General features: G+C 33.3%; 1 protein-coding gene and 1 long non-coding RNA gene across 3 annotated transcripts in view; one reads left to right on the top strand and one right to left on the bottom strand.

Moving 5' to 3' along the window:
• The window catches only part of nAChRbeta2 (nicotinic acetylcholine receptor beta2), a 53,010-nt gene that overhangs the window by 20,898 nt on the left and 17,343 nt on the right, over positions 1-14,769 (top strand). The window lies entirely within an intron of this gene.
• On the bottom strand, positions 6,553-9,177 carry LOC141451067 (uncharacterized). Its single transcript, XR_012456519.1, has 3 exons — positions 8,984-9,177; positions 8,399-8,600; positions 6,553-7,588 (listed from the first exon to the last, which is right to left on the bottom strand). It is a non-coding gene; the product is annotated as an uncharacterized lncRNA (long non-coding RNA).

Genomic DNA, 14,769 nt, shown 5'->3' with positions numbered 1-14,769 from the left:
GTTAGTTTAAGATTCTGGAATTACCTAGTGGCAATTTGATTAATGAAAACTTCTTAATTAAATGTACAAAGAGAAATTTCTTTTAAAGATTATTTTATAATATTGATTAGCCTTTTCCTAACAAAAATATTTAATGATGAATTCACAATTTGTAGAAATGATTAACAATTTAAAGTAATGGCAGAAAAGCTACTTACAACATGAAAGAAGATTAAAGATTCTAAAATTCCAATAATAACAGAAGATCGTACCAAACCAGTTAATATTGGATATTTATTCAAAGACCAGGTGGCTATCTGGAGAAATATACCATTGCTCTTTTCTAAACATTAATCTTGTTCTAAACTTCTAAGGAAATAAAGTAAAACCAATATAGTAGTCGGTGGCCTTTTAGCTATAATTTATAAAATGTAACAAGAAGAAGTGGACCCAGTTTATTTTGACATTTTACGGTACTTAGGGCCCTACTTCTTTTGTAGACAGTCTTCTAAAGTGGAACCTGTACACAAAACTTAAAAGACACGAACTTAACAGACATTACGGACTACTCAGAAGACTCCTTAGACCTAAATCCATCCTGACAGTATACGAGGTGTGTTCAAAAAATAAGGTGAATTTTCATTTTTCTTAAAAAATATTTATTTATTCATCGATTTTTATTTTGTCTCCTTCAAAGTAGTCCCCCTCAGATATAATACATATGTGCCAGCGTTTTTTCCAATCCTCGGAACAGTTCTGATATGCACTTTTTGGTATGTCCTTGAGCTCTCTCAGCGATTCGGTTTTTATCTCCTCAATCGTCGCAAATCTCCGTCCTTTCATGGGTCTCTACAATCATGGGAACAGGAAAAAGTCGCAGGGCGCCAAATCTGGTGAATACGGTGGCTGAGACATGATAATGTCATTCAACAATTCCTGAGCGATGCTCATGCGACGGTTTTTTTGATCAAAATTCAGCAATTTTGGAACGAACTTCGCTACTACACGCTTCATGCCCAAAATTTCCGAAAAAATTGCAGGACATGTGCCAACCGATATGCCGACAACCTCAGCAACTTCTCTAATTGTGATTCGACGATTCTTCTCAACATTTTCATCGGTTGTTGATGTGCTGGGGCGTCCAGGGCGAGCGTCGTCATTCACATCTTCTCGACCTTCTGTGAAAAGCTTGTACCACTTGTAAACATTTTTTTGACACAGAGTACTCTCACCGTACGCCACTCTCAACATTTCAAGTGTTTTTGAGCACTTAATTCCATTTTTTACACAAAATTTGATTCAAATTCGTTGATCCATTTTTTTCGACAGAAGAAAATCGCCGAACTCGCAAAACACTTGTTTTATTTATGCCTCTAACATACAAACTAAACATGCTATATAGCTACAACTTTGAAAATATGTTCGAGACAAGTGTACCAACATAAAAAAAAAAGACAATCGAAATTCGAATGTACGTAGCCCGCGAAATTTGAAAATTCACCTTATTTTTTGAACATACCTCGTACAACAAACACTTACTTTACAAAACATTACTTTCACCAATCTGGACTTAAGCAGCAATATTGTGAGCCTCCGCCAAACCTTCCAACATTCAACCAGTCCAAAATCCTTAGCAGAATTGTAAACGTACCTTACTGTGTCAACCAATTTTTACCCACCATCATGACCTTGAAGTCCCCAATGACATTGAAATAATCCACACCTGATTCCTGAATTTCCACCACAACCTAGCACAGGGATGGCGAACCTTTTTGAGACGTGGGTCAAATTTTGTTCATTTCTCTTTTTTTAGTACTAGCTTTTGGGTCACTAATGTCCATTTACATAAGAGATAAGTTTAAAAATTTTAAATTGAATATTTTCAAAACTAAACATCTTTAAAATTCAGTTGGCTTAACGGGTAAAACGGGACGAAACAAGTGCTATGGAAGTCTCTTTTTATAAACATAACTGAACAAAACCTTATAAAAGTGTGTTTTATCTGAAGAAAAATCTAAATATGGTTATTTGCTGTGGGTTGTCGATTTTTATTTTATTTGATATTTTGTAAACACTTTTGCTTTATTTCAAATGCTACAAAAGCATTTGTCGTCATTTGCGTTTTAGAACTGTAATGATCAAACTAAAGGTTATAGATAGCATTTAAATTGCTTTAGTGTCCTTGCGTAATTGAAAAAATACAAATAGAATATAAATTATCCACATTATTAGAAAATCTAAATCAACCCGCGTAAACAAACAAATGGTTGCCTAGCAAATTGTGGGTCAGTGAAAAAGCTTGCGCGGGTCATAAGTGCGCCATCACTGATCTAGCAGATCATCCGAACCTTCTCATCCAATCTTTATCCGCACAATCCCATTCTGTAATAATCCTTCAAGTCGTTTAAAACCTCGTTGGCCACGCAATCTCTTCTCTTCCCAAGTAAATGTATAACTTGCTTCAATAAATAAAACTCGCATTAAACTTAATTTATGATCACAAATGCACTTGAGTGACTTTATTTTTTTAAAGAAGCCCCACTTTATTATAAGTTCTTTGAATAATCTGAGATTGGAATTTGGGTAGCGTGTAACAGAAACATTGAAATGAAATTCAATCTATTCCGGCATCATGCCTCGATGCATAGAAATTTTTGAAAAAGTCGTGAATCAAAAAAGAACTTGAAATTTACCAAGATTTTAAGTAAAGGCTTGCGATCAAATTGAGGTTCAAAGTAAATAAAGGGCAACTTTTTTTGTCCAGTCCAGTTACAATTGTCTTTCTTTGTAGAATTTGTAGAAAAGAGAAAATTTCGTCTCTTTTTTTTAAAAAAAACAAACAAACAATGGTAAATACTCAAGTTTGTTAAGTAGACAAAAGATACAACAGACAAGTTCAAACGAGAAAAACTTCAGAAAATTTTACTAAAAACTATACGTTTTATAATGTAAATACAAAATTTAAGTTTGAAAATCAAAAACTTGTAAATAATCAAGATGACATAGCCGAGCGGTTAGAGGCGAGGCTTGCAATGCACAAGATTGATTGTGGTACTGGGTTCGATTCCCGGTCTTGGCCTTGGATTGTATTTAATACAGTAAAATATGTTTGCTGGTCTCCTCCGTCCACGACAGCTAATTTGGTAGTTAGACGTAAAGCCCGCCTGAAAAAAAAAAAAAAATACGCGTTACTTTACATTACTTTTACTCAAGATCGGTCATAGATCGTGGATACGATAATCGATTTTTCCCAAATAATTAAATAGAATAGTTGTTTACGAAAGGGATCAGCTGAGTGGTTAGCGTATACTGTTCGCCAATGCGGAGATTGCGCGTTTGAATCCATCTGCTGGTCCTTAGATTTTTCTCTTTCTAGGAACTTCTTAAGCTCACTGTTTGGTGATGGATCTTAAATAAACATAAATAAATAAATAGAATAATAATACCAGGCACGTTATTGGTAAGTGATCAATACCGATTGGGTCAAAGAAGTTTGGATTATACTCTGCTTACCGCACTGTTGTACAACAACCAGAATTCGTTTTCACCGCATTGTTCCCTAAACCATTCTCTACAAAAAAGACCTACTAAAAAGAAAAAAGAAGAACTCCATCAAGGGTTTCATTCAGCATTTTATTTATGAGCTAGAGACGTCCGCCCTTCGGCATTGTTAACGCCCATTCTCGTCAACGGAACGCGGAGGAACCTATTCTATGTTTAAGTTATTGAGTTTATTCAACTCACATCCAATCCAAATAGCATTTTACTCTTCCTCTCTTTTAAAAGGAGGTATTGTAATCGTACAGATTTTGTTTCCACCGGAAGTGACCGATTTGAGATCCTCTTAGTGTGGAAAAGTGGTTTTTGTGCGTCTGTTTTGTTTCTGTATTTATCTACCGTAATTCAAAAACGACTTTTCACAGTCAGAGCAATTTGTTTGGTTCAGTATTAAATTTCAGGTAGAACTTCTTTAGCAAGGACTAATTATTTTAAATGAATAATTTTTTTTGTAATTTACAATCTGTATACATTGTATATAATAAGTAAATATGGAGAGAGTGATGAACTGGTGCAGGAGGAGAGAAACTAACCAGCGGTAGCACTCTTTATTGGAGAGTGGAGAGATAGGAGAGTAATGGCGTTTAGACCTTCAGACTACAAGGAAGTCGCGGGGCCACTGGCGATTCAGTCGGCGAGGAGTATTAGGGATGTCAGAGGAAGCAAGAGACAGTACAAGAGGATTAGAGATAGTCGAGAGAGTAGTGTGGAATTTTGGGTATTTAGTGTTGGCGTGTTGGTCTATGAAGGGAATGTTAAGGTCGTTGTGAAGATTGAGGTTGGTCACCGAAGAAAGGAGCGTCTATTATATGTTGGAGAAGTTTTGACTGAAATGTTTGTACTGTCCGTATGTTTTGTAGGTTTGGCTGAACCCCTCAGCTCTAGTCCCGTAAGTCCACATAGGTTTGAGGATAGTGTTGTATATTAATCGTTTGAGTTCAATGGGTAATTTGGAGCGTCGTCCTAATAGTCTGTAAAGCAGTTTCGCCCGTGATGTCATTGCTTGTCTTTTAAGTCTAGTGAGTGGGTTCCACGTGAGTCGTTTGTCTACGTAGAGCCCAAGGTAGCGCAAAATGAAATGAATAAATTTAAATTATTTCAATGAACGTTAATCTCCAAAATTATCGTATTATATGTTCGGGTCAGCATTCATGTCAATAAATTGTAAATTAATCAACGATACTAAGTGTTGTCAAAAATACTTAGAGTTATTTTTCGCGTTTGTTTATTGTGTAGTTTACAAGTTTTATTATTATTTTTATAAGTAATTTTATTATTCAAATAAAAATGTATCAAATTATATGAATTTTAGTTTCTTGGGACGTACTGTGAATTTAAATTCTAAAGGTATTTTAGGAATATTTCTTAATTCGTAACCTTTAGAAACATTTATATCTATTACATTAACTCAAACTAGGTTACAGTTAAGCTTGTTGAATACAAATGGTCAAATTACTTTTTTCCTTATCCCCCTTATCGATAGTTTCCAACAGGTCAGCAGTTCAGTACTTTACCTATTTATAAACTAACTTTTCTGAAAGTTTACCTTAAAATGGGTTCATTAACTCTAAAATCACTTAAGAGATAGTAATAAAATAAAAAAAGAAAATTGGTTGTGAAAACTGTTTTCAAAAATTAAATACAATTTAATTAAATCAGTACTTAATTAAATCAAAATTAGAATTGAATCAGAACTTAATTTAATTGAATCAGTATTTAATTTAAATTAAATCAGAACTCTTAATGAATGAAATGATTGAACGGCTCTTTAGCCGTGAAAAGAATATCTGAAAATCACTCTTATATGTTCTCTTACAGTATTTATTTGGTTACTATTTTATCTTACCATTTACTAGTATAGAAGCAAGTATAGCTAGTATTGATGTCCAAAAAAGTTGTCTCCTTCTGTCATGCGTTATGTAATTGTTTGTATGTTTTTGAAAGGTACGAGGGTCGTTTGAAAAGTCCGTGCAAAGTCAGAGAGATAGCACCACTGGCGCGTATCGAGGTTATGTTTAGTTAGTAGCATCTCTTGGAAGAACACACACCAAGTTTCAGCCACATCGGTCTATTTCTTTGTGTTAGGCATTCGTTTGAATCGAGGAAGTCGAGTGATTTTCAAAAAATGGACAAAAAAAAATCGTGTGTTGATTAAACACTACTTTAAGAAAGGCAAAACGCCTCAGGAGACTAAAGAGAAGCTTGATAAACATTATGGTGGTGACTCTGCACCTTCGATTAGAACAGTTTATAAGTGGTTTCAAAATTTTCGGAGTGGCCATATGGGCACAAGTGACGCTGAACGTTCTGGACGCCCTGTTGAGGTTACTACTCCAGAAATCATTGATAAAATCCATGATATGGTGATGGATGACAGAAGAGTGAAGGTGCGTGAGATTGCTAGTGCTGTGGGCATCTCGAATGAACGGGTACATAATATTTTGCATCAACATTTGGACATGACAAAGCTATCCGCAAGATGGGTGCCGCGAATGCTCACGCTTGACCAAAAACGAAATCGTGTGAAGTGTTGCAAGGACGGTTTGCAGCTGTTCCAGAAGAATCCGCAGGACTTTAAGCGTCGTTTCGTCACTGTGGATGAAACATGGATACATCACTACACTCCTGAGACCAAAGAACAATCTAAACAATGGGTTACCAAGGGGGAATCTGCGCCAAAAAAGGCGAAGACCGTTCCTTCGGCCGGAAAGATTATGGCGACTGTCTTTTGGGATTCGCAAGGAATAATCCTCATCAACTATCTGGAAAAGGGTAAAACTATTACAGGTGCATATTATTCATCGTTATTGGACCGTTTGAAAACCGAGCTGCAAGAAAAACGCCCACGATTGGCCCACAAAAAAGTCCTTTTCCATCACGACAACGCACTAGCTCACACCTCAGCAGTTGTGGTCGCAAAATTAATAGAAATAGGGTTCCAACTCGTTTCACATCCCCCCTATTCTCCAGACTTGGCTCCCTCGGACTACTATTTGTTCCCCAATATGAAGAAATGGCTGGTGGGAAAAAGATTTTATTCAAACGAGGAGGTGATTGCAGAAACGAATGGCTATTTTTCAGACTTGGACAAATCCTATTATTCGGAAGGGATCAACAAACTAGAGCAGCGTTGGACGAAGTGTATAAGCCTAAAAGGAGACTATGTTGAAAAATAAAAAAGGTTTACCCCCAAAAATTAAGTAGTTTTTATTTTTGCACGGACTTTTCAAACGACCCTTGTAGATAGGTTACAAAAATCGATATCTTTAGTATATCAGCCACAACATTCACTGCTCTTAAAAAAAAAATTTAATCTGATATCTTATCCATTCATTTCAATGATATTAATATTAATGTTTTCGGCAACTAATGTCAGTTTACTACGTTGTTATTTTATTAAAAGTTTTGTGCTATTTTATAAATAAACAAAAAGAACTCCGAAACTTCAATCGAATTTTTTGTCAAATTTGAAATTCCAAATATATTTTTAATACTGTAATTTATGCAGGAGATAGAATCTTACATTACACTTACCATTCTTAGATTGTAATGTTTCGCGTTGACTTTCTCAAGTTGACAATAATTCGTATAAACATAACTAAACACTTTTTTCTCAGGAAAGACAAATTTCACAGTTAGTTAGCTTCTATTTGATGATAAATTTGTTTGAACAGAGAGTAGATACAGCGAGTGTAGTCAATAAATCCAATAAATGGAATTCTCTTTATTTAACTTTTTTTTGTATTTCTTTTTAATAACTTCTCTTTCTATTTTATATATTTTTTGGAATTATACGATAAATGAAGTGTTAAAAAAAAGTCAAGTTCTTAATATTCCAGTGAATTTGACATTAAGTTTGAAGATTATCGACTATGTGGGGGCAAGTGGGTTTTGGTCTACTGGTTATGAGAGTGGGTTTGTAATTGGGAGGTCCCCAGTTCGAATCCCGCGTATGACTACTTTTTATTTGTTAGAAAAAATTGTTTATAGTATGAGCTTCCGTCACCGGTCACTGTAATTAATTTGTAGTTAACTGGACGTTAGGCCTCGCCTGAAAAAATAGATAAGTATAGTGTTAATACTATGATTTTAAATAACATAGACATAAACAAAGATATTAATATGAGTAATATAGTGGCGGAGCAATCGATATCTACATACTCGTAAAGTAATCGCCTATTTTTTCAGGCGATTACTTAACGTCCTACTACCAATTAGGTGTCTTGGACGGAGGCGACTAGCAAACGTACTTTACTGTAAATTTCTTTTATTAACCACTAAATAAAATCCAAGGCCTAAGACCGGGAATCGAACCCAGTACCACAATACATGTTAGCTTTACTAGTCACGCCTCTAACCGCTCGGCTACTGTGGTGCCTCATTTCTAAATGATTTTTCTCCATTTCTTCATAATATTTCGGTTGCAAGGATTTCACTTCTGCAACACCTAGGCCATAAATACTTTGTCTGCTCAAAGTTGTACATTATATTCTCCATTTTTAAAAATAAACTTTTTTATCTTTATTTTATTTTATTTTTTTAGAGAGAATGCTAATTTATTCTTTGATTTAACAAGAATCTGTGCCTGATAGGGAAATGTTTCACTAAATCAACAAAGTTAGGTAATTAAATTGAGTTAGTGTTTGCTGTTGTTTGGGAATTTAGTATTCAGAGAACAATAGAAAAGCTATTCTAGTTGTTCGGAACTGCATACAAACTTCAGGTGTATAACAAAAGAATAAAAAAACGGAAACTTTTTGCAATGGTTCCATTTGTTTTTCGTTTGTTTTCTAATACATCAATTAAAATCGTTGCTTCGACTTCAACACACTTTTCTCTTCCTCCCCAATTTTTCACTCACCTACTCCCTCTCTTTGGTCCTCCCATACAGTTACACAGACTCTCGCTGTGAATTATAATCTCCCAGGGTTAGCGGAGGTAGATCCCGAGGTAGCCGCTGGCTGTACTGCTAGTAGAACAATGCAAGTTGTTAGGGCTAAGTGTGTCCCTCTCATAGCCCTGCATGCATTGTGAGATTTTTCAAGCACGATAATTATTTTCACCTTTAAAAAATAAAAATAAAAATTCAGTGTACAGTTACTATACATTACTAGGAACAAAAATGTCTACCACTTTATTTCAAAATCTCAAAATACTTAGGTAGGCTGCTTTATTGCAAAAAAAAAAAAAATCGTATTAAAGGAGTTTCAAATTGAATTTCTCTGTTTAAATTCTTATTGTGTAAGCATTGAGGGAAGGAATTAGTAACACTTTAACGAAATAAAAGATATCAAAAACATTTTCGGTGATATAGAAAAATTTGAAAATATCGCGACACTTTACTTACCTAGCGTAAGAAAGAAAATTTAAAAAAACATCTCTAATGCCCTTATGAAATGTTTAATACGCCTATCGTACACTTAAAAAGGCTTATGTTAATACTAACTGATTCTCCATGGAATAACCATTGTAATTTGCCTTGACCAACAGAGCCTAGTGGAAGGACTTTCAGTAGCATTATATTTGTGAATATAATAAAATTTATATTGGCTTTGTTTTCCCTTATTTAATTAAACTATTTTAATTATAATACTTTATCTAATGAATTATTTTCGCACTTTGGTCTTAAATAACCTTGTCTGCGAGTCTAAAGCCCAGAAGGCTACAGATGGATTGATTTTCCTCAAACTGCCGCTAGGGGAATGAGGTTACAAATGAATGATTTTTTTTTTAAACAGAACAAATTACTAGAAATTTCTTTCAGTAAAAGCTCAAGATATGTTATTGTTCAATTTCTCACAAATGTGCCCATTAAAATTGTCAAAACAAAAATAAGTTAGTAGTGCAGTATTTTTTTTTATGTCTTTATAACATCCTTTTTTGTTTGAATTTATTTTTATTCTAGTCGAAGATTTGAAGAGAATTTTAACTCATAAGAAAATATATTAACTAGATATCTATAAGTTGAAGACAACATTCTGGCATTTCTGATTGGATATTTTTTACATTTCGTATAACACAAAATTACCTAATTATTACCTAATACAAAATTAATTTTTATTTGGTGCACGCCATTAATTATTTTAACTGATTACAGTATTTCATCTGATGATTTAGAGTAAATAGAAAAGTTGTAAATAAATACGTCTCTAAATGTAGAAGATTCTCTGGAGAAATCAGAGTAAATTAATTGTTCTTTTTAATGACACTTTAAAAGGGAATGGTTTTGATTTCAGATAATAATCGGTAGCAAACATATGATACCTTTTGAGAGGTTATTTTTTGTTTTTGTTTTGTCCTCTTTTTAAAGTAAGCAATTATTTTTATTTAAAAAAATATTTTAGCAAGAAATATCTGATTGAAACTGTGATTAAATTATATTTTATTTTTAAATGGTGAACTGCTCTCGCCTTCTTTCCTCGACTTACCTTCTTATGGTTGCTACTTCCAAATATTTGTTTTTAAATATATGCCTCTTGTACCCATTATTCTTAATTAAGATGGGTTTAACCCTTTTGGATTCTTTTCTTGGGTCAAAAACTCTTTAAAAATCTTTATAAACTGTGTTTCAACACATTTTATGGAAGTGCTTTCAGAAACGAAAGTGCTTGCTTTCGCCGATGTCTCGAAGTTTTCATAACAAGGTTTTCTCAGTGTCGAACTGCCAGAAATTGTTGTTAAGCTTTGGATGTATTTGAGAAATGATGCGTTGGATAATTACTTTATTCAGTTACTTTGATATTACTTAAGTTCAATTAACTTTATACAGCATTTCTTCAGCTTCTTCTCCCGCATACTTCAGCATTTCTGGTGCAATTTTATCGTCACCTGCTGACATTCCTAATTTCATCTTTGCAAGTGCATTATACATATCTTCTCTTTCTACATATTTGCCATCATCATCACCATTAGTCTCATTCACATCATCCTGTGCTCTTTTACAACACTAAAGTGGGCATCATGCTCTTCGTCATCCCCTCTTGCCAGAAGTTCTTCAAAATATTCTTTCCATCTCATTATTATCTCAGTTTTATGGGAGATTGGCCTACAGCATTGTGGCGGGTCTGCCTCCTTTAGGCATCTATGCTTACCAAAGTAGCGCTTCAGAGTTAATAATACTTTCTAAAACATAACTCTTACTTCTTGAGACGGCCGGGTTTTACCAACCCATTCAGGTGGCTTTCCCCTCCTCATTTCTCAACCGGGCTTGGGATCGACTATAACGGAGTTAAATTAGGAAAGAATGTTTACTTAAAAGGTTCGTCCGGTACTTTGTAAGCTCCGTTTTTCCAACCATTCTTTTGTGCAGATCGCAGGTCTTGGGCTAGGCTAGGAAAGTGCTGGGTAAGAATATCTTGCTCCGTAGCGCCGTATGCCTCTTCCTTAAAAAAACAAAGTATCTGAGGATGACTATATTTAACTACCTCTCAGCAGAATGGAGAAATATGAGGTTGTGTATTACCTCAATCCCGGTTATGGGACAAGTTCTCTTACCATTCCTGTTGGCCTGCATAAGAAAGGAGATCACCATACCGGGAAGACCGCAAGATTAAATTTTGCCCTCCGTACCTACCTGCTACAATAGTTTCCGATGTAATAACAAAAATGATTTGCGTTTAATTATTTATTTATTTTAACTAATTATAACTAATTCAAGCTCAGCAATAAATAAGTAAATAATTAAAACAATAAAACTCAATTTTGAAAGTTTATTTCCCTATTATAAAATTCATTAAAAATAAAAAATACTTAAATATTTCTTATTTTTTGGAGTAGTGATGGTACAACGAACTTTGTATCCAAGTTAATATTACCTGTCGCAAGTTTTGGGAAGTTGTTCTTTTAAAATTGAAATATATTTATATCAGTTTTATGACACCCATAGTAAGGGAAAAGATAATAAAGAAGGCCAAACTTTACATCTCTGTCACAAAAGTTTACTAAATGATGTGTAGAGAAAAAGTAAGTATAAACTTTAATCATATTTTTTTTGCCATAAGAACCGAACTATTTTATTCGATTAATGAACGTGATAATAATCTTCAAGAAGAATTTATTTCCTTTATCATTATTTTACATGTTGTATCGATCTAATAGAGATCATTATCAAAACTCTTTCAAATCTATGCCATCACAGAGCTGTTATAGTAGAGGCAATAATTACAATTCTACTTTTGTCACAGATCTGGCTGTAGGTAAAGATTAATGTTCTACTAAACGGTAATGACATTGCTCTTGTTAAATGTAGTTCTTTTTCCTTCATCTTTAGCTTTAAAAATATAAAGTTATTAGAAACCTTAAACTCGTATAGTTTAAACGAATAGCAACTTGATAAGAAATAGTCTTTGGTGAAAATTCTGTTCATCAATGAAGATTTTAGAATATATATTTCAGACTGTAGTAATTAGTTTTAGTGTTTACCTTCTGGGTCCGCATTGGCTCGTAGATCCTCCATTTTTCCGGCACACCTTAGGGCAGTATCTTCGCTTTTCTCCTGAACATCATTTACAATGCAGATGATATTCCTGCATTTCAAGAAACTACTCTGCACTCCCCTCCACCTGCACATTGTTGCACCGAATTGTGATCCTGTACTTGCATTCCTACAAGCTCATATTACTGCTCCACAAGACCCAGCTATTTCAAACAATCTTTCTAGGAGATTAAAAAAATGCCGTTGCTCTTGCGAGGATCAGGGCACACATTTAATCAATGATCATGTCTTGAAATTTGTCTACTAGAGGCATCTGTTACATTACAACTGAACGTACATTATACATACATACTGACTACATCAGATTCACTGACTAGAGTCAAATTAAGAAAGGCTAAATAAATATTTTTTTTAAAAAATGTATGTTGTATGCAGCAATGTAAAGTTTTCATAATTTTGTCAGATTTATAAATAGTTATTTATTTAACAAGTGTGGAAAGTAGTACTTTTCCTCACGCGAGGCAGGGTTTGCACGCACGAGCGAGCGAAGCGAGGCGAGTGCAAGTGCAAATTGCCGAGTGTGAGGAAAATACTTAACTAAAAAATATTATATTTTTTCTGCAACCATTAGATTTATTAACTAAAAAAATTAAAAATTTCATTTTTACAGTCTACAAAAAGTAATTTATTTATTATAAACATTTATTGTTATATTACAATTATTTACATTACTTATCTGCTGTTTCTTTTATTGATGGAGAAGTGTTTTAGTAGGAATCACTAGAATCCATTTTAAATTTCTATAAGGTAACACTATAACCTTTTTAACTGTTATAATTAAAAATATCTAATTATTTATTAAAGTATTATTTTTATTTCTATATTCCTTTCAATTTTTATTTTATTTTTTAATATTCGTTTTTTAATTATTTAAATAAAATAAATTTAAATAAGCTTATTAAGAGTTTTACAGAAAATATTTATGTTAATAACAAAACTTCTTATATCAAGGAAGCACAATAAAGTTTTTCCACTCACTTGTGCGGAAAGTGACACTAATGGGAATTTCCCCCCACTAGTGTGGGAAGTTGGGCATTACACACCTGATTTTAATTGAGTAATGAGAACTTCCCTACATGGTTGCTGAAAAAAAAATATATTTATTCAGATGTTAAGGATGATCTTTGGACTAATTAGAAACTTCAATTAATTATTTTTTTTCTAAAACTAACATATAAAAAATACACTACGCCACTGTAGCCGAGCGGTTAGAGGCGAGAATTGCAAAGCTAATAAGCATTGTGGTACTGGGTTCGCTTCCCGGTTTATAGGCCTTGGATTTTATTTAATGGTTAATAAAAGAAATTTACAGTAAAGTACGTTTGCTATTCACCTCCGTCCACGACACCTAATTGGTAGTTAGACGTTAAGCCCCGCCTGAAAAAATAGGCGATTACATTACTTTACTTTATAAGAAATACACTCTAGACAACTTATCGTCACTTATCAGAGGTTTTATGCTTAACATAAAAATCCACGTTAACGAAAATAACAACGCCTTCTATCAATATCTAGAATTTTAGATATTAACCAATAGTTCTGATAAACAACCATTTGGCGATAGACAATAGGTCGGTTTAACAGTGTGCATTCTGTTCTATATTCCATGGATTTACTATGTTCGAATTACAACTGACAAATTGTAAAGGTGAACAAAATCTAATATAAAAGCAAATTGTTTATATATAGTACGTATGGAAACGATGATGGCTATTTTAAATTTATATTTTATTGTCCATTTCTTGTTCTACCTATTTTTCAAGGTTCAAACAAAAGGTATTTTTTTTGTCTTATTTTTTTGTTTACATTTCAAACGGTTTATTGTTTTATCTTTCACAGTCGAATAAAAGTTTAAAACAAAACCAGAAATTAAACCAGACCGCTATTTGTGTTTAACAATCCATCAGAATATGTCATGAAATCGAAAAACAATTTACTATTCAGTAGATTTTTGAGGATCTAGTATTAGGAAATAATGAAATTATTTAAGCTTTCAGTTTTTTGAACCTTTTACAGATTTAAAAGTTTCAACCCAAGATGGAGAGAGATTCACCGGCATTTTCCTCAAAAATCAATCTAATCCGTTTCCAAATTATACTGACTTAGTCCAAAGATCATCATCATTAACATCTGCATGAATGTACTTTTATTCATCTGACAAAACTATGAAAACTACTATGCAACAAACAGCATACTTTTTTTAAAAAAATATTTATTTAGTCCTTCCCAATTCTATTATAGTTAGTGAAAGTGATGCAGTGTGTGTAATGTACTTACAGAAATGTGTGCAGATGCCTCTCGTGGACCAATTTCAAGACATGATCAATACATGATCTTTCCGTAAAATATGTTCCTCGATCCTCGCAAGGGCAACTGTCATTTTTAATTTGCTTAGCATTAATAATGACTAAATAATAATTATTTACAGCTTATATTTTGCAAAATTAGAACAAATTACTAAAACAAGGAAAATAATGGAATTTTTCAATTTTAAGATTTTCGCGGAAACGATTTTCATTGAGCTGTATTTACTTGCACTCGTGGTGGTCTAGATAGTTTATTTGAAAACTTTTCGATTAAAGAGTCTGCCGGAAGATAGGGACTGGTCAGTTTTTCTGAAATGAGCCTAAAGTACCTCAAATGTACGGGTCATAATTTTCATTTATTTTAAAGGAATGATTATTATAGTTATTTATTATTATTATTATAGTTATTTATTATTATAGTTATTTATTATT

Source organism: Rhodnius prolixus, unplaced genomic scaffold, assembly GCF_049639745.1.
Source record: "Rhodnius prolixus isolate KJV_2025 unplaced genomic scaffold, Rpr scaffold_8, whole genome shotgun sequence".
In the NCBI taxonomy this organism is placed as follows: Eukaryota; Metazoa; Arthropoda; class Insecta; order Hemiptera; family Reduviidae; genus Rhodnius; species Rhodnius prolixus.
This window is presented reverse-complemented; position numbering and strand designations above follow the sequence as displayed.